This window comes from Chlorocebus sabaeus, chromosome 5, assembly GCF_047675955.1.
Source record: "Chlorocebus sabaeus isolate Y175 chromosome 5, mChlSab1.0.hap1, whole genome shotgun sequence".
Lineage (NCBI taxonomy): Eukaryota > Metazoa > Chordata > Mammalia > Primates > Cercopithecidae > Chlorocebus > Chlorocebus sabaeus.
The window spans coordinates 63,617,684-63,638,696 of record NC_132908.1 but is presented as its reverse complement, the minus strand read 5'-3'; the positions used below and the strand labels follow the sequence as shown (position 1 = coordinate 63,638,696).

The following is a 21,013-nucleotide window of genomic DNA, read 5'->3' as shown; positions in this document are numbered from 1 at the left end:
CTCAAAAGGTAAATGCGCATCTGTGGTTGTTAGATATCAAAATTCCTTCCATAGAGGTCACACCAATCTGCCTGCCTGTCAGCACTTGTACAGATTATTAATTCATTGTTATATTTTGTCTTAAAATTAAGTTAGGAAGTTTGGTTAATAAATGTGTTGGGGATTATTTTATTTGATGATATGGGCATTAACATTGTAATAGCAAATGCTTACATTGGAGATTGCTGTATACCAGTCACAATTTTATTTTATTTTTGAGATGCAGTCTTGCTCTATCGCCCAGGCTGGAGTGCAGTGGCACAATCTTGGCTCACTGTAACCTCCACCTCCTGGGTTCAAGTGATTCTCCCGCCTCAGCCTCCCAAGTAGCTGGGACTAAAGGTGCGCACCACTACGCCCGGTTAATTTTTGTATTTTTAGTAGAGACAGAGTTTCACTATATTGGCCAGACTGGTCTCGAACTCCTGACCTCAGGTGATCCGCCCACCTCAGCCTCCCAGAGTGCTAGGATTACAGGTGTGAACCATGGCACCCAGCCACCAGTCACTCTTCTAGGTGGTTTATACAAACTGATTTAAACTTCACAACTCTGCTGATATCCGTCTTAGTTTCCAGATGAGGAAATTAAGACATGGATAAGTAAGTAGCTGCTAAGGTCTCAGAATTTGAACGCAGGCAGTCTAGCTTCTGAGTTTGAACTAATCATGGTGGTATGCTGATACTCTGTGCTCATTTAAAGCAATTGGGGGCCCATGCGTGGTGGCTCACATCTGTAATCCCAGCACTTTGGGAAGCTGAAGTGGGCGGATCACAAGGTCAGGAGTTTGAGACCAGCCTGGCCAACATGGTGAAACCCCGTCTCTACTAAAAATACAAAAATTAGCCAGGCATGGTGGCCATGCCTGTAGTCCCAGTTACTCGGAAGGCTGAGACAGGAGAATCACTTGATCCTGGGAGACAGAGATTGCAGCGAGCCAAGATCGTGCCACTGTACTCCAGCCTGGGTGACAGAGTGAGACTGTGTCTCAAAAAAATAATAAAGCAGATGGGGAAAATGTATCAATCGAGAGTGTTTTCATCTGTGGTCATAAGCAGCTGTGTGCTACTATTCAACCTTTTCCTCCTGTGGTAATGAATGGAAGAGTCACTCTTGCTAGGTGGAGAGAAATGGCAGAGAGAGAAAGTACCCAATATCCTCTACAAAGGGAGAAGGGACTGCAGTCGCAGGTGTCTTGCTGGGAAACGCAAGTTGAGGTGTCTTCCACTCATATCTTGGAATTTACTTTCTCTTAAGGTATGAAGAGCTTTAGGTGTTGCCTGCGGCAGGTGCCCTTGGCAGGCCCTGAGACAGACTTTCACCAGTGCAAATGTTCCTAGGTGTGCCTGTGAGGCTGGCAGGCTGGCCTGCCTGTAGACCTGCCTTAGGGGCCCTCACACACACCACTAACCTCTCTGGAATTCTCTTCTGCCACCTCATAACCTGTGGAGGGAGGCAGTTGGAGTGTTGGGGAGGGCATGGGCACTAATGGATTCCAGTCCTAGTTCATTCTGTGGTGACGTTTGAATCAAGCAAGTGCAGTTCAAATGGATGAGAAATTGATCAAGAAGCAAAACAGGAAAACAACCCAAACTGGGGAGCTTCACCCCTCTTAGGCCTCCTTTTCCCATCTTTGTAAAGTAGGGATAAAATTTCTTTCTAGTCATTGTGGACATTAGAGGAGGTACACATGTGCCTGGCATGTGGCAGGTCTTCGGTGTGATTGACGACCCTGAAAACATCTCTAGGATGTCATCTCTAACACTGATCCAGCAACCTCATTCTTGGCTCCTACCCTTTTTGGTTGTGGCATTTCAGTTTGTAGTATAAATATCATCTCTAAAGAGAACAGAGCGTAGAGGCATGGATATCCTGTGATCGTTCACTGTGGTGGTCCCTGGTGCAGCTCCTACAGGATGCCACAACAGAGTCCTGGGTTCTGAGATATTTAGTATTGTATTCCTTACCCTGCAAGGCTTGCAGATAGCTGAAAGGATGCCAAGTGCTGTCTTGATGCTGTCTGTGATTGACAAGGGAGAGATCGTGTGTTCTGACCAGGAGGCAGAAGTGACAGGTTAGTAGCAGTGGTGGTGAGGGCCCAAGGAAGGAAGCAGCTGAAACTCCCACTGGAGATGAACAGCACACCCTGCTGGCTCACGGAAGTGTCTCCCTGGGCTTGATGCTGAGGGACTCTCAGCCTGAAAGGAGAGGAGACAGCAGGGGTTTGAGGCCAGGAATTGGGGGTGGATTCTGTGTGGGTCAAGAAGTCCTTTCCCCAACCTTGGGCAGTATTTCAGATGGTACAAGCCTAGCTTTTCAAATGTTTCTAACCTTGTTACGAAATTACTATGTGAAAATTTGGCTGGCGCAGTGGCTTACGCCTGTAATCCCAGCACTTTGGGAGGCCAAGGTGGGTGGATCACCTGAGGTCAGGAGTTCAGGTCCAGCCTGGCCAACGTGGTAAAACCCTGTCTCTACTAAAAACACAAAAATTACCTGGGCGTGGTGGTGAGTGCCTATAATCCCAGCTGCTGGGGAGGCTGAGGCAGGAGAATCACTTGAGCTCGGGAGGTGGAGGTTGTAGTGAGCCGAGATTGTGCCACTGCACTCCAGCCTGAGTTATGGAGTGGGACTCTGTCTCACCAAAAAAAAAAAAAAAAAAAACAACTTCCTGGCCGGGCATAGTGGCTCAAGCCTGTAATCCTAGCACTTTGGGAGGCCAATGGGGGTGGATTGCCTGAGGTCAAGAGTTCAAGACCAGCTTCGCCAACATGATGAAACCCCATCTCTACTAAAAATACAAAATATTGGCTAGGCGTGGTGGTTCACGCCTGTAATCCCAGCACTTTGGGAGGCCGAAGTGGGCGGATCACAAGGTCGTCAGGAGTTGGAGACCAGCCTGACCAACATGGTGAAACTCTGTCTCTACTAAAAATACAAAAATTAGCCGGTCGTGGTGACGCGCACCTGTAATCCCAGCTACTCAGGAGGCTGAGGCAGGAGAATCGCTTGAACCCGGGAGGCGGAGGTGCAGTGAGCCAAGATCGAGCCACTGCACTCCAGCCTGGGCAATAAGAGTGAAACTTCGTCTCAAGAAAAAATAAATACATTCCTATATAAAAATTCATTTAATGACAATATTAAGATATTTTCATGTGTAATGTTCTGTAACAAACTTATTTCTTGCGTAGAACTGAATTAATTGACATTCCTAAGTGATCATCGAGCTCCTCCATCCTCCCTGCCCTGCCTCCCCACAAATCTCACACAAGCAGGATCTTTAAAGAACTATTTAAAGTTCTGCTAGAAAAAGCAAACCCAATGTGAAGCATTTAAGTTTTTGTTTTGGGAAGAGTTCAACAATTTATGTGCCTTTTTAAGGCAATAATTTATTTTAAAGAGTGGGGGTGCAGCTTGTGGCCTGTTAACATCTGCCCTTGATATTTAAAATATTTGGCACAGTTTGTGAATCTGTTTTTTACCTATTCAAATCTAACAAATGCTAGCCTGGAATTCAACTTTGGTGTATATAGGAAACAACACTGTCACTGTTCAAGCTTTGTATATAGAAAATATGTGGGTGTCGAGAAGGTGTATTTTATTTATTTATGTTGAGACTGTCTTGCTCTGCCACCCAGGCTGGGGTGCAGCGGTGCAGTCGTGGCTGACTGCAGCCTTAACCTGGGCTCAAGTGATCCTTCCACCTTACCTCCCAAGTAACTGGGACTACAGGTGCATGTCACCATGCCTGGCTAATTTTTGTATTTTTTGTAGAGATGAGGTTCACCATGTTGTCCAGGGTGGTCCGAAATTCCTGAACTCCAGCGATTCACCTGTCTGGGCCTCCCAAAATGTTGGGATTACAGGCATGAGCCACTGCGCCTGGCCCAGTACCTTACTGTTAACTATAGACATCCTACTATGTGATAGAATACCAGAACTTACTACTCCTATCTAATTGTCACTATGCTCATCAACCAGCCTTCCTCATCCTTTCTTCCCCGATCCGTTTCCCAGTCTGGTAACCACTGCATTAGACAGATTTTGGTTTTGATTTGTTTTATGGGTGACTGGTAGGTCTGACACGTCTTTGACTGTGGGCATCCTCCAGGTCCCACAACGCCCTTTGAGAACATTCACATGCCGGGTTTTTGAGGCTTGGTAAAGGTCCATGTTTCTATGAGCCTTGGAATTTGGACTCTGGTGATAGTACCTTTCATCCTCTGTTTTATCTCTCCTGCCCCACCTTCTCTTCCCCCTCACAATCCCTGCCCCAGAGGAAATAATCACTTGTGAATTGGTGAATTGGTGAATTTGTCATAACTAGGACAATGCTGGGAGTTTTTGCTCCCTAGGAGCAGGTTTCTCCCTGATGCCCATGGATAGATAGTACAGTCCTAGTCACAAAGGGGAGTTCAGCAAACATCGCCTGCTGCTGGTGCTGAGTCCTCATGGGAATCATCACCAAGAACAGCTTCAAACCGGCCACTCTGCCAGATGGCTGTCCTCACACTTGGAACCGTAAATATTTCTGGCATTGAGCCGAATCAGAACTGCTCTGACATAAAAGAAAACCTGTAACCTATAGCCCCAGGCCCGACACCTGGGCTGTCTCAGCTGGGAACTTGTTTCAGGTCGACTTGGGTTTGAGTCGTGGCCCCAGAACTTCACAGTTGTGTAGTCATGGAGAAGTCAGCTAACCTCCGTGAATCTCAGCATCCAGTGAGCAGATTCTCACCTCCCTCAGAGGGATGCTGGATGTGTGCCTAGCACAGTGCCTAGCTTGCAGACAGTGTCCCTAAACAGAATCAGCCCTGAATAAATTGTGTGACAAGCCTCAGTTCTTGAAAAGGCTTTAGAGACCAGGCATGTGGCTTATGCCTATAATAGCAGCACTTTGAGAGGCTGAGGCTGGAGGATCACTTGGGCCCAGGAGTTTGAGACCAGCCTGGGCAGCACAGTAAGACTCTGTCTCTACAAAAAAATATAAATAAATAATGAGTCAGGCATGGTGGCACATGCCTGTGGTCCCAGCTACCCCGGAGGCTGAGGTGCTGAGAATTGCTTGAGCCCAGGCCAAGGCTGCAGTGAGCCACTGCACTCCAGCCTGGGTGACAGTGAGACCTTGACTCAAAAAAAAAAAAAAAAAAGGCCGGGCACAGTGACTCATGCCTGTAATCCCAGCACTTTGGGAGGCCAAGGCAGGTGGATCACCTGAGGTCAGGAATTCGAGACTAGCCTGGCCAATGTGGTGAAATTCTGTCTACTAAAAATACAAAAATTAGCTGCGTGTGGTGGCAGGCGCCTGTTATCCCAGCTCCTCGGGAGGCTGAGGCAGGAGAATTGCTCGAACCCGGGAGGCAGAGGTTGCAGTGAGCCGAGATTGCACCATTGCACTCCAGCCTGGGTGAAAAGAGCAAAAACTCCATCTCAAAAAAAAAAGAAAAGGCCTTAGAAATTACTTGCCAAGGTTACACAAAGTCAGGAACAGAGTTGGGAATAAGAAATGAAGTATTGCTGCTGTCTTGCGGCCTTCCTCTACCCCGTCTGCATACCTTTCCCTAGCTAGTCAGCTGGTAGCCCAGGCAGTGCTAAACACCAGGTCTTAAATCTGAAGAAATAAATTGCTAGTTGAGACTGAGCAAGAGAGCTATTTTAGGGCAGACAAGCTTTCAGCACACCATAAATTCCATCACCTGGCAACTGCCTGATTTCTTGGGCAAGGCAGCTTTCTGCCATCTGCATGTGTGGGCATCCAAACACGTGTTTGAGGTATGTGGCCTCTTGGAGCCTCCTCCCTGCTTCTGCTCAGTAACCATAGCCATCTTCCAGGGAACTGTGGGGATGGGTTGGTGACACTCAAAATGCAAGTGACGGGAGGTGAACAAGGTAGGCCCTCCCCCTACCGGGCTGGTATTCTGGGAACAACAGACAAGTTAACTGATGTCTTGAATGCCACAGTCAGCTTTTCTTTGCTCAAAGTAAAAACCAAAATCTTTGTCAACCTCTTCTCCCCCAACAATTAAGCCCTCAAGCCTTTAGGTGGGCAGAGCATGGCAGGTGGAGTGGGGAATTGTGGAGACCCAAAGGAGGGTTTGGAACCTGAGCAGGGTGGAGAGTGTCCGTCCCCATGAGTAGGAATGGATGAATGGCCTGGCATAGAGTATTAACCCAAGCAGGGTGGAGAGGGTATACTTATTTGGGGATGGGGCAGGGATGCAGAGAGTCAGTGACTGACTGAGAGCAAACCCATGGGTAGCCTCCCCTAGTGGAGAGGAGAGGGTGTCTACAAAGAGTAGAGCAGGCATGGGGTGTCTGAGTGGGGTGGCCTAGGGCAGGGTCATGTGGTAAGGAGGGTATCTGTGCACGGATGGAGGTGATGGAAGAGGGGCTGCATACAGGCATTGGTCAAATAAGTTAAATGTATATGGCCTTATATTGGAGTTGGAGGCATCAGTGTGAACGCATGGTTTGGGTGTCTTTTTTTTTTTTTTTTTTTAAGGCAGGGTCTCACTCTGTTGCCCAGGCTGGAGTGTAGTGGCATGATCACAGCTCACCACAACCTCTGCCTCCCAGGCTCAAGCAGTCCTTCTGCCTCAACCTTCTGAGTAGCCAGGACTACAGGTGTGCACCACCACACCCAGCTAATTTTTGTGTCTTTTTGTAGAGATGGGTTTTTGCCATGTTGTTCAGACTGGTCTTAAACTCCCAGGCTCACACAATCCTGCCTCCTTGGCCTCCCAAAGTGTTAGGATTACAGGTGTGAGCCACCATGCCCAGCCCGTGGTCTTCAGTACACTCATGCATATAAATTTTCAAAAGGCCAGGTTCAGTGGCTCACGCTTGCAAAGCCCAGCATTTTGGGAGGCCAGGGTGGGCGCATTGCTTGAGCCTGGGAGTTCAAGACCAGCCTGGACAACATAGTGAAACCCCATCTCTACAAAAAATGTAAAAATAAGCCAGGTGTGGTGGCATGCACCTGTAATCCCAGCTAGTCTTAAGGCTGAGGCTGGGGTATTGCTGGAGCCTGGGAAGCCAAGGCTGTGGTGAGCCATGACCGGGCCACTGCACTCCAGCCTGGGTGATGGAGTGAGACCCTGTAGATGTAGAGGTGTGCACATATGTGTATGTGTTTGCACACATGTATCCCTTAGCTTTTTGCCCTGAGAGGGCCTGGGAGCAGCAACAGCCCAATAGCAATGAGCACACCTTATGCCATGATCTTGGTTTCTAAATACCATTCTCTCATAAAATAAATTGGGGGCCAGGTGTGATGGCTTATGTTTGTGATCCAAGCACTTTAGGAGGCCGAGGTGGGCAGATCACTTGAAGCCAGAAGTTTGAGACCAGCCTGGCCAATATGGTGAAACCCTGTCTCTACTAAAAATACAAAAATTAGCCAGCAGGGTGGCGCACACCTGTAGTCTCAGCTTCTTAGGAGGCTGAGGCAGGAGAACTGCTTAAACCCCAGAAGGTAGAGGTTGCAGTGAGCCAAGATTGTGCCACTGCACTCCAGCCTGGGCAATAGAGCGAGACTCCATCTCACTTGATCTTAGCCAGAAGGCCAAGAAGCGATGCGAGACTCCATCTCAATAAGTAAATCAATAAATAAGCTGGGTGCGGTAGCTCACACCTGTAATCCCAACACTTTGGTAGGCCAAGGCAGGTCTAGTACCTGAGGTCGGGAGTTCAAGACCAGCCTGGCCAACATCGTGAAACCCTGTCTCTACCAAAAATACAAAAATTAGCTGGGTGTGGTGGTATGCACCTGTAATCCCAGATGCTCAGGAAATTGAGGCAGGAGAATTGCTTAAACCTGGGAGGTGGAGGTTGCAGTGAGCTGAGATCGCGCCACCGTACTCCAGCCTGGGCCACAATGCAAGACTCTGTCTTAAAAATAAATGGGGCCGGGTGTGGTGGCTCACACCTGTAATCCCAGCACTTTGGGAGGCCGAGATGGGTAGATCACAAGGTCAGGGGTTTGAAACCAGCCTGGCCAGCATGGCGAAACCCGGTCTCTACTAAAAATACAAAAAGTAGCCGGGTGTAGTGGCACACCCTGTAGTCCCAGCTACTTGGGAGGCTGAGGCAGGAGAATCCCTTGAACCCAGGAGGCGGAGGTTGTAAACCAAGATCACGCCACTGCACTCCAGCCTGGGCGACAGAGCGAGACTCCGTCTCAAAATAAATAAATTAATAGGGGCTGAGAGGCAGAGGATGAGGAAGCAAGGGAAAAAAATGATGATAATAAAAAACCTGGGGTTTCTTGGGGAAATGGCTGATTCCAGGGCTGAGACAGGAAAAGTGTAAGATGAGCCTGGAACATCTGTGCCAGAAAGTAAGAAAGGGCTCAAAGAACCATAGATACGTGTCAAAAGACAGGAGCTGTACGCATAAAGGCATGAAAAAAAATTTAAAGGAGCTGGGCATGGTAGTGCATGCCTGTCAACTCCGCTACTCAGGAGGCTGACGTGGGAGGATTTCTTGAGACCAGGAGTTTTGAGGCTGCAGTGAGTTATGATGGTGCCTTTGAGTAGCCACTGCACTCCAACCCAGGCAACAGCAAGATGTGTCTCTTTTTTCAATTTTAATTTAATTTTATTTATTTTTTTGAGACGGAGTCTCCCACTGTCACCCCACCTGGTGTGCAGTGACACAATCTCGGCTTGCTACAACCTCCACATCCCAGGTTCAAGCGATTCTCCTGCTTCAGCCTCCTGAGTAGCTAGGATTACAGGCACCTGCCACCACCACACCCCGCTAATTTTTTGTATTTTTAGTAGAGAGGGGGTTTCACTATGTGGATGTTATTTATTTGATTTTATTTTTGAGATGGAGTTTCGCTCTTGTCACCCAGGCTGGAGTGCAATGGCGTGATCTTAGCTCACTGCAACCTTTGCCTCCCAGGTTCAAGTGATTCTCCTGGCTCAGCTTCCCAAGTAGCTGGGATTACAGGTGGCTGCCACCACACCCAGCTAATTTTTGTAGTTTTGTGTTTTTAGTAGTTGGAGTTTCACCATGTTAGCCAGGCTGGTCTCGAACTCCTGACCTCAGGTGATCTGCCCACCTCGGCCTCCCAATGTGCTGGGATTACAGGCATGAGCCACTGCGCCTGGCCAATTATTATTATTTATTTATTTTTGAGACAGAGTCTCACTCTGTTGCCCAGGCTGGAGTGCAGTAGTGCGATATCGGCTCACTGCAACCTCCGCCTCCTGGGTTCAAGTGATTCTCCTGCCTCAGCCTCCTGAGTAGCTGGGATTACAGGCACCTGCCACCATGTCTGGCTAATTTTTTAAAATTTATTTTTAGTGGAGACAGGGTTTCACCATGTTGGCCAGACTAGTTTCGAACTCCTGACCTCAAGTGAATCGCCCACCTTGGCCTCCCAAAGTGTTAGGATTACAGACGTGAGCCACTGCGCCTGGCCAAGACCCTGTCTCTTAGAGAGAGACTGAGAGAAGGCCACAGGCCAGGGACAATTTGAACATCAAAAAAAGGAAAAAAAAGATCATAATGGATTATAACTTATTGAATAAAATAGGAAGTCATGAGGCTATATAAATAAATTAGTAAATTGAAAGTTCAGTATGAAACAGCATTCCATTCCTCATCAAAACTTCAAATTTACATGATTTATTCAATGGGTTATAATCCATTACTATCAGTATTTATTTTGATGCACAAAGTGTCAGATTTATTCATTACAAGGGGGAAACAGCGTGTTGCAGTGGAGAAGCCTGGCGGCCACAAGCTCAATCACCTGATGGAAGTGAACATCATTAATAATGAGATGCATAGCAGTCGCATGCCTCCTGATAGGCTGCGCAGAGAACACAATGTCACTGCTGGGGGATTTCTGCCAAAAATGTATAACCAGGATCTAATCACAAAGAAACATCAGACAAACCCAGATTGAGGGACATGGTACAAAATAACTTGGTGCATTACATCTTTGAAGGTGTTAAAGTCATAAAAGACAAGGAGGGTCTGAGGAACTGTTCTAGTCTGAAGGAAACTGGCAACATGACAACAAGAAGAGCAACACAGGATCCTTAATGGCTTCATTTTGCTACAGAGACATTATAGGGACATTTGGCAAAACTTGATTGGAATGTGAGGGTTAGATGGTGGGAATGTATCAAGAATAATTTCCTGGCCAGGTGTGGTGGCTCATGCCTGTAATCCCACTTTGGGAGGCCAAGGCAGGCGGATCAGTTGAGATGAGGAGTTTGAGATGAGGCTGGCCAACATGGTGAAACCTCGTCTCTACTAAAAATACAAAAATTAGTTGGGCATGGAGCTGCGCGCCAGTAGTCCCAGCTACCCGGGAGGCTGAGGCATGAGAATTGCTTGAATTCAGGAGACAGAGGTTGCAGTGAGCTGAGATCACGCCACTGCACTCCAGCCCGGGCGACAGCAAGACTCGGTCTCTAATAAAATAAATAAAATAAAAAAGGTTAATTTCCTGATTTTGATGCATATTCTGGTAAAAGCAGAGAATGTCCTTGGTAGAAAATACTAAAGTATTTGAGGGTGATGGGGTGTTCGGTTGGTAATGTACTCTCAAATGATTCAGGGAAAAGCATTCTTTATACTGTACTTACCATTTTTGTTTGTTTGTTTTTGTAATTTTGAGATTGTTTTCAAATAAATACGTTTAATTAATTAACCGGCCCATGTGTGCATGCTAAGAGTCAAAGTGGTATGATATTCAGGCCTTTCACAGTGGCCCCTAACACCTCTCCAACCTCACTACTTTACGAAGTGTGTTCCTGGCTGAGTGCAGTGGCTCACGCCTGTAATCCCAGCACTTTGGGAGGCCAAGGCAGACAGATCACTTGAGGTCAGGAGTTCGAGACCAGCCTGGCCAACATGGCGAAACCCCATCTCTACTAAAAATACAAAAATTAGCCAAGCATGGTGGCGGGCAACTGTAATCCCAGTTACTCGAGAGGCTGGGCAGGAGAATCACTTGAACCAGGGAGGCTGAGGTTGCAGTGAGCCAAGATCGCGCCACTCCAGGGCAATAGAGTGGGGCTCCATCTCAAAAATTAAAAAATAAAAATAAAATAAGAGTGTTTTTCCAGCCACCCTTTCACTTCTCCTCCCCCAGCCTCCCAGCCTCTGTCCTTGCTGTGTCCTCCCATTATGCTTTCCTGCCGACTCTGATAGCTCACTGAGGCCAGTCCGACCTTCGAGGCTTTGCTCAGGGGCTCGTGAATCTGGCTGCTTGAACTCTTGAGGCAATTCTGGCTGCTCCAGGGTTTCCCCAAAAGGGTCTGGGGAGCCCTGGATGCCTGCAGATGTTCTCTTGGGGTCCCTGAGACCTTTTTCCCCTTAAAAGGGCTTTATACATTATTCACGGCAACAGTGTCTCTACTACCCATTTGATATCAGGAGATAAGGCTTTGAATTATTCATCAGTGCTTTTTGTTTTGTCCAAATCTGATCATGTCAGTCCCCTGCTTAAGGAGCAAAATGCAGCTTTCATGACTCTACGGACTGTAGGCATCTTCATAATCAGTTCCCAACCTTCCTGTCCCTCTGTCCCTGCCCCTGCCCTTCACATACCTTCTAGACCCTGCCCATATTTGCGAAAGAACCCAGACCACTCACCTCTTTCTGAACCCCGGGTTTTTTTTTTTTTTTTTTTTTTTTTTTTTTTTTTTTTTTGAGACAGAGTCTCACTCTGTCGCCCAGGCTGGAGTTCAGTGGCGCGATCTGGATCTTGGCTCACTGCAATCTCTGCCTTCCAGGTTCAAGAGATTCTCCTGCCTCAGCCTCCTGAGTGGCTGGGATTAAAGGTGCACACCACCACACCTGGCTAATTTTTGTATTTTTAGTAGAGATGGGGTTTCACCTTGTTGGCCAGTGGCAGGCGCCTGTAATCCCAGCTACTCGAGAGGCTGAGGCAGCAGAATCACTTGAACCCAGGAGGCGGAGGTTACAGTAAGCCGAGGTGGCACCATTGCCCTCCGGCCTCGGCAACAGTGAGAGTCTGTCTCAAAAAATTATTAAATAATGAAGTCCTCAAAATCATCTTCAGAGAAAGGCACAGACCTGTCTCCTGGGTGGATCCTCAACCTTGGCAAAATAAACTGAATTGATTGAGACTTGTCTCAGATACTTTTGGTTTACAACTCCCTCCCACCGCAGTTCTTCTATGAGAGCCGTGAAGGCCCAGGATATGGCCTAGTGCCTGGCCCCGGAGGGTGGGGCAGCCGCAAATGCCTGACGAGGTGTCTGTTGCCTCCTCGTTACCTCAGCATCTCCCTGGGGTTCACATGGCTAGTTGAGCCAGGCCCAGCATGGACACCAGTCCTGGAGGGTAAGTGAAGGCAGGTCCCACATTTCCTTGTGGCGACACACTCAGCCTTCTTCCCCAGAAAGCCACGCCCCTTCCTCTGCCATGGAGAGAGAAGGTGGAGGGCAGCCAGGGAGAAGCGAGGCGGCTGCTGAGCAGGTGAATCCTCCCCAAATCATTACATTTTGGAAGCAGCAGGAACCACAAACTGGGGTCCCGCAGAAGCTGGGATTCCCCGGAGGCTCTGGTTAGGGGCCCAGGGTGGACTGGCTTGGATTGTCTTTGGTCATTGTAACCAAAGGAATGTCAAACTGGAAAATCCCAACGAGCACTATTTTTAGAGACTCAGAGAGCATTTTTCCGGCTGAAGGGACGAGTTCCTTCAGAAGCAGCAGTTAACTCTCGCCCCTGAACCACTCCTCCCTGGAACTCGCCCAGGCTCTGGCCCCTCCCTCCAGGCATGTGGGAACATTGCTGAAGAAGTCTGGTCAGGGCCCTGCCACCAAGGAGAGGGACAGGGACATCAGCTTCTTTCAAACACAAAACAATGGGTTTTTATTTTTACATCTTTGAGTCTAATCCTTCAGACATGAAGACTTATACTGACACCTTTATTTTTAAAAATTTTTATTTATTTTTTGAGACAGAATCTTGCTCTGTTGCCCAGGCTGGACTGCAGCCTCACCTTCTTCACGATCACGACTCACTGCAGCCTCGACCTTCTATACTCAATGGATCCGATCCTCCGGCCTCAGTCCCCCAAGGAGCTGGGATTATAGGTGCACACTTAACATGATTGGCTAATTTTTGTATTTTTTGTAAAGACAGGGTTTCACCATGTTGCCCAGGGTGGTCTCGAACTCCTGAATTCAAGTGATCCGCCTGTCTCAGCCTCCCACAGTGCTGGGATTTACAGGCATTAGGCACTGCGCCCAGCCTGGTACCTTTCTTTAAAAGGCCTTTTAGCAACAGAATCATTTCATACCAAGTTGTTAGTCTTGAAGCACTAAATTAAAAATGTTCTTGTGATTTTGGTTCATGCTTTTAACATTGATAATCATTAATGATGAACTTAATCAGTTTTCCTACTATATGCCTTATGCTTGAAATCTTCTGCTTACTGCCCCGTCTGTATTTTTCTGTTTGAAGTAGAAGTTTTTAAGGGCTCCTGCTAATTTTTTTTTTTTTTTCCCCCAAGACAGAGTTTTGCTCTATCGCCCGGGCTGGAGTACAGTGGTCCAATCTCGGCTCACTGCAACCTCCACCTCCTGGGTTCAAGCAATTCTCCTGCCTCAGCCTCCCGAGTAGTTGGGACTACAGGCATGTGCCACTACGCCCGGCTAATTTTTGTATTTTTAGTAGAGATGGGGTTTCACCATATTGGCCAGGCTGGTCTCGAACTCCTGACCTTGTGATCTGCCCACCTTGGCCTCCCAAAGTGCTGGGATTACAGGCCTGAGCCACTGTGCCCAGCTGGGCTCCTGCTAATTACTGAGTGTATGAAACGTAGTAGATCAACTCTATTGCTTAACAGAAGTTATAGGACAAGCTATCCCCATTCCCCCACATTTGTAAGATGCACTGAGGAGGGGCCTCGGTGAGAGACAAAATGAACTGAAAACCCATCTCTCCTCCCCATGATTAGGCACTGGCTCCAGACACAGAACATGCAGGGACCACAGTTTGGGAAGAAGGTGTTTTGCTCCTAACCCTTCATGAAATTTAGAATCTAAGGTCTTTGTAGGACCAATGCTTTTTTTTTTTCTCCTTTTCTTACTTTTCATAAAGATAGGGTCTTGCTATGTTGCCCAGGCTGGTCTTGAACTCCTGGCCTCAAGTGATCCTCCTGTCTCAGTCCCACAAAGAGTTGGGACTATGGGCATGAGCCACTGCACCCGGCCTAGACCAATGCTTTTGATGTTAGCACTCTCCATGAGTCCTGATGCTCAGGGAAGTCAGAGTGTGAGAGTGTGTGTGTGTATAAAAGGAGGGTATGGTTAGTGGTCTCCAGACTTGGAGGTAGTTGCCCTTGGAGGGAGCCAAGCCCAGGACTAAATGAGACACTGAGGGACAAACTTGATCCAGGTAAACCAAGGTATCCTGGGGACTAGCCCCTATCTAAAGATGCTAAACGTGAGCATGTTCTAAACAGACAGGTGCTGACTGTGTAGAGAAAAGGGTCAATGATAAGGAACTTGCTAGTGCCTAAGCACTGCCTTGGGTGAGAAAGATGCTATTGTAACACAAGACCCTGGGCAGCAGCCTAAGCCTCCTGAGGCCCAGGCATGTCCTTCCACATCAGCTGGCTGCCCTGAGCAGCTCTTCCAGCATAACGGTCTAAGATAAGAATCAGCATTCTGGCAGAGTCTATCCTCCGGCAGTAATTAACAAAGTAGCATCTGGCTTATTCATCAGTCTCTTCTGAGTCTGGTTGTCCTGAGTCAGCTTGGATATGGCGACTAGACCCTGGAACCCAGGGACCTGGCCAAGGGCTGTCTGCTTCTGTGTCATCTTCATTTTGTCTTTAGCACCTGTAGACACCCAGAGGCACAGCAACACCCAGGGACTCATGATGTATTACAATCCAACCCCAAGGAAGGCACCACAATACCAGGTTTTGTCTACTATTTAAGGATCCATGTGGGATTCCCAACAACACCCTTTGGAAGTCTGCAAACTTCTTTTAAAAACCAGAAGTGAAAATTTTGAGTCTGTCCCTAGCACTAAAAATAAACTTAGGCTAGTGTCCAGGAACAGGAAACAGTTTAATAAGTACTGGAGGACAGCCTCCACTCTTGCCTCTGCTCAATCCATTGCTGCACTGAGAGCATTGAAGAGAGCATCCTTCAAGGAAGGCCTTGTTGGACCACTCTCAGGCTTAGCCCTCTCCTGTTTAGAACCTACCCTCTTCTATGGACCATGAGGTCCCACAGGGGACTGGCCTGCGGCTGCCTTTCAGCTTCAGGTCTCCTCTGCCAGTTCCCCCAACTTGAATTCTGCACCCCATTCTCTTCAGTGCACATTGCTGGTGCTTGCCTCTGGGCCTTGGCACATGTTGTTCCCTCTGCCTGCAGTATTTTCCCCCAACCCTTTTGCTTGGATAACTCGTGTTTGGATTTCAGATCTCAGCTGAAATTCTGACCCACAGACTCAATTAAGTCTTTTTGCTGGAAATGTCCCTACCATCAGGAATACTCTCCTTCCAACAACACTCAGCACATATTCTGTTGCATTTACTAGTTTCAATACTGGCTCTCCATGTCCCCGCTGGCAGGGACTATCCATCCTACCAAATGCCAAGTTTGTTTTTTTAAAAATCTTTTTTTTTTTTTTTGAGACAGGGTCTCACTGTGTTGGCCAGGTTGAAGTGCAGTGGTATGATCATGGCTCACTGCAGTCTTGACTTCTGGAGCTCAGGTGATTCTCCTACCTCAGCCTGTCAAGTAGCTGGGACGACAGGGGTGTGCCACTATACACGACTCACTTTTTTGTAGAGACGGTCTCACCATGTTGCCCAGGCTGTTCTTGAACTCCTGAGTTCAAGTGGTTCGCCCACCTTCTTGGCTTCTCCCAAAATGCTGGGATTACAGGCGTGAGGCACCACACTGGGCCTCAAACACTTTTTTCTTTTTGAGATGGAGTCTCACTCTGTCACCCAGGCTAGCACGCTCTCAGCTCACTGCAACCTCCGCCTCCCAGGTTCAAGCAATTCTCCTGTCTCAGCCTCCTGGGTAGCTGGGATACAGGCGCATACTGCCACACCCAGCTAATTTTTGTATTTTTAGTAGAGATGGGGTTTGGCCACATTGGCCAGGCTGGTCTCAAACTCCTGACCTTAGGTGATCCACCCACATTGGCCTCCTAAAGTGCTGAGATTACAGGCATGAGTAACGCACCTGGCCCTCAAACATTCTTTTTTTCTTTTCTTTTTTTTCTGGAGACAGAGTCTCACTCTGTTATCTAGGCTGCAGTGCCGTGGCATGATCTTGACTCACTGCAACCTCTGTCTCCCCGGTTCAAGCACTTCTCCTGCCTCAGCCTCCCGAGTAGCTGGGATTACAGGCGCATGCCACCATGCCCAGCTAATTTTTGTATTTTTAGTAGAGATGGGTTTTCACCATTGTTGGCCAGGCTGGTCTCGAACTCCTGTTTCATGGGGTAATGGAGGACACTTGGCTTGTGCCTGCTTTTTGGCTACTGTGAATAGTACTGCTATGAACATTCATTAAGAAGGTTTTTTTTGTGTTTCTTTTTAAATAAGAGCATAAAAATAAGGTTTTGTTTGTTTAGATGGTGTCTTGCTGTGTTGCCAGGCTGGAGTTTGTAGTATGCACAGGTGCAATCATAGCAAACTACAGCCTTGAATTCCTGGGCTCAAGTGTTCTTCCTGCCTCAGGCTTCTGAGTAGCTAGGACTACAGGCATGCATCATGGAGCCTCGCATGTCTTGTACAAGTTTTTGTTTCAGCACCTATTATTAATTTTTTTCTTTATTTTCTTTCTTTTTTATTTTTGAGAAAGGGTATCACTCTGTCACCGAGGCTGGAATGTGGCGGTACAATCTCAGCTCACTGCAACCTTCCTCTCCCAGGTTCAAGCAATCCTCCCACCTGAGCCCCCCAAGCAGCTGGAACTACAGGCATGTGCCACCACACCCGGCCAGTTTTTTGTATTTTTTGTAGAGATGGGGTCTTGCCATATTGCCCAGGCTGGTCTTGAATTCCTGGACTTAAGCAATCTACCTGTCTTGACCTCCCAAAGTGCTGGGATAACAGGCATGAGCCACTATGCCCGGCCACCTATTATCAGTTCTTTTGGGTATATACGCAGGAGTGGAATTACTGGGTCATACAGTAATTCTATGTAACTGTTTGAAGAACTGCCAAACTTTGAACCCAGCAGTTACACCATTTACATTCTTACCAGCAATGTATAAGGGTTCCAGTTTCTCCACATCCTCACCAACACTTGTAATTTCCTGTTGTTCTTATTATAGCCATCCTAGTAGTTATGAAGTGGTTTTGATTTGCATTTCCCTAATTTCCTTCAACTAATAACACTGAGCATATTTTCATGTGCTTGTCTAAGAGGTTTTTTTTTTCTCTGAATATTCCTTTTTGGTAACATCTTATTCTAAACTTTTTTTTTTTTAAATTTTGTAGAGATGGGGTCTTGCTGTGTTGCTCAGGCTGGTCTTGAACTCCTGGGCTCAAGCCATCTGCCCATCTCACCCTCCCAAAACGCTGGGATTACAGGCGTGAGCCACCGCACTCAGCCTTATTCTAAACTTTTTTTGAGACAGAGTCTTGCTCTGTCACCCAGGCTGGAATGCAGTGGTGCGATCTTGGCTCACTGCCACCTCTGCCTCCTGGGCTTAAGTGATTCTCCTGCTTCAGCCTCCTGAGTAGCTGGGACTACAGACATGCACCACCACTCTGGGATAATTTTTTTTTTTTTTTTTTTTTTTTTTTAGTAGAGACAGAGTTTCATCATGTTGGCCAGGCTGGTCTCCAACTCCTGACTGCAAATGATCCACACGCCTCGGCTTCCCAAAGTGCTGGGATTATAGGCATGGGCTACCATGCCCAGCCTTATTCTAAACTTTTTATGGTTAGAGTATCTTCTCAGTTTACCTGAGAATACTGACATATACATGTGTATAAAATGGTATATACACACACACACATATATACCATTGTAAACATTTAATGACATATGTTTCTTGGTTTTGACCTCTGTTATGTTATAGGCTTTCCTCAAATGTTTGGTGACTATTAGTTGTCATTTATATTTCAAAGTAGGGTCCCCAAAAGCTCATTGGAAGCTCTGTGTCTGTAGGTGAGAAATCTGAGCTGTGGGATTCAGTGTTGGGTGATCTGGCTGGGCTCCACTTTGGGGTACTTCCATTGTCAGGATCTTTAGGTCTTTCTTCTTGTGCTAATCATGTTTTCCAGAGACAATGTGAGGTCTTGGCTACCATGATCTAGGGAAGGATGTCTGGGGGGTCTCATTCAGCAAGCAAACTTTCACTTATTCCACCTCTTTTTAGTACACTATTCCTTCCCTGAACTGTGCCTAGTGATCTCTAACTAAGAGGCCTTCTGTTTCACCCTCTCCAGAGAACAAAGCTCCAGCCTTGGGGGATGGGTGTGAAAAGGGATCTAGGGATCCACTTGCTTCTTTAAAAGACTTTCACTTGATCTTCTTGTTTATTACGCTTGCCTTCACCCCCTAACTCTACACTTACTTGATGCTGCCCATTCCTGAGTCTTTTGTTCTGTGATATAACCTGTGCTGCATAATATTTCAGCCTTTCCCCTGCCAGTTTAGGGTTTGGCTTTCTTGGATCTGCTAAGTTACACTTGCCCATTTGCTTCCCAGCTTCCAACATTTTGTTGCCATTGTCTCCTTTCCCATTCTATTTTTTTTTTTTTTTTTTTTTTTTTGTGGCCCAGGCTGGAGTACAGTGGGGTGATCTCAGCTCACTGCAACCTCCGCCTCCCGGATTCAAGCAATTCTCCTGCCTCAGCCTCCCGAGTAGCTGGGATTACAGGCGCTCGCCACCATGCATGGCTAATTTTTTTTTTTTTTTTTTGTATTTTTAGTAGAGACAAGGTTTCAACATGTCAGGCTGGTTCTGAACTCTTGATCTCAAGTGAACTCCCACCTCAGCCTCCCAAAGTGCTAGGATTACAGGCATGAGCCATAGTGCCTGGTCTCCTTTCCCATTCTTTATCCCAACAGTTTAATGCCCACCCCCACCCCCTCAAAACAATTCCTGTAACTGTCATTTCACTGGGACTTTGGGAGAAAGCAGAGGCAAGACTCTACATCCAGCCACTCAATGTCACCATCGGCTGGTTGTCTATCCCAAATTCTTAGTATGTTGCTTAACCCATAGTAAGTGCCCAATAAGTATTTGTTGACTTAGGGTCAGTCCTCTGTATCTGTGGGTTCTGCAGCTATGGATTCAACCAACTGCTGATAAAAAAATTTTTTGGAAAAAAACAGGCTGGACGCAGTGGCTCTTGCCTGTAATCACAGCACTTTGGGAGGCCAAGGTGGGCAGATCACTTGAGGTCAGGAGTTCAAGACCAGCCTGGCCAACATGGCAAAACCCCGTCTCTACTAAAATCACAAAAATTAGCCAGGTGTGTTAGTGGGTACCTGTAATCCCAGCTACACAGGAGGCTGAAGCATGAAGAATTGCTTGAACCTGGGAGGTGGAGGTTGCAGTGCACTGATCATGTCACTGGGTGACAGAATGAGACTCTGTCTCAAAAAAAAAAGTATTTGGAAAAAACAATAAAAAATAAGCTGGACATGGTGGCTCATGCCTGTGGTCCCAGCTGCTCAGGAGGCTGAGGTGGGAGAATCGCTTGAACCCAGGAGGCGGAGGTTGCCATGAGCCGAGATCTCACCACAGCACTCCAGCCTGGGCGACAAGCGAGACTCTGTCTCAGAAAATAAACACACAAAAAACCCCCAAACAACACATACACACACACAAATATAGATTAAAAAATACAGTAGAACAATTATTTAAAGTATACGAGAGGATGTGTGTAGGTTATATGTAAATACTACACCATTTTATATAAAGGATTTGAGAGCATCTTCAGATTTTGGTATTTGAGGGGGTCCTGAAAACAAGCTTCCTCTCCTGCCCCCATACAGAAGGACAACAGTATTCACTGTCCTTCCCATATTTGAAAAAGTTGAGTGCTGGGCAAGGTCACTCACACCTGTAATCCCAGCACTTTGGCAGGCTGAGGCAGGAGGATCGCTTGAGCCCGGGAGTTCGAGATCAGCCTGGGCAACACAGTGAGGCCCTATCTCTACAAAAATAATGATGATGATAATAATAAATACTTTTTTTTAAAAAAAGAAAAAGTAGGAACCTGGACTCTGCCCACCAATGAACTGTGTGACCTTGGACAAGCTACTTACAGTCTGCAGCCTTAGTCTCTTCTTCTGTAAAACAGCAATAACAACGATAGGTTCTTCAAGCGCCTTGCTCGGTGCCTAGAACATGGCAAGCTCTGGGTTATTTGTGGTTGTGGAAGGGTTCAATATAAAAGCGACACTTCTTAGAAAGTCAGTGTTTTACTTAGCTTAAAATTAGCCTTCACACTTTAATTGTAAATTGGTCCCTAATTAATGCCCTTCGGGGCAAAATCTGTGTTTAACCTTACTTGATGCCTAGACAGAGCTAGCAAAGCTTTTCAGCTGGAGGAGAGGAACGTGTCGGTCGCCTGGGTCAGGCCGGCGGGGACAACCTGCAGTGGGGCGGCTCCTCACCCTGCCCTGCTCCGCCCCTGGCCTCGGAACCGGTTTGTTGCAGGCGCCCAGCGTGGGAGCCCAGGCACTTACCCACCTCTCGTCGGCCCAAGAGTCTGAGTCAGGTCCACCCTGGCCACGCACCGTTCCCGGCACCCGGGTGGCGCAGCCCGTCTCGGTCTTTACTGGGAAGCTCCCCACCCTATGCTTCGAGGACCCCACTTTCTCCAAAGAAGAACCTGAGGCAGCGCCTGGGAAAGCAACTCCATGGCCTCCAGGTCCACCTCGACCCTTTCCTCAGCCCCAGGACCCCGCTGCCTGAACCCCATAACCCCGCGTGCCGGGATTGCCAGCGCCAACCAGCGGCTCCGGCTCCGGCTCGAGGCGCAG

The 21,013-nt window shown here is 47.5% G+C and overlaps 1 long non-coding RNA gene across 2 annotated transcripts; it reads right to left on the bottom strand.

Annotated features, from left to right (window-relative positions):
- Positions 1–1,689: 1,689 nt before the first annotated feature.
- LOC119627688 (uncharacterized) lies at positions 1,690–21,009 on the bottom strand. Of its 2 annotated transcripts, none has more exons than XR_012092956.1 (3): positions 20,717–21,009; positions 20,294–20,368; positions 1,690–2,235 (listed from the first exon to the last, which is right to left on the bottom strand). It is a non-coding gene; the product is annotated as an uncharacterized lncRNA (long non-coding RNA). The 2 variants fall into 2 exon arrangements; XR_012092957.1 differs by lacking the exon at positions 1,690–2,235 and adding an exon at positions 9,673–10,470.
- Between the last annotated feature and the right edge of the window lie 4 nt (positions 21,010–21,013).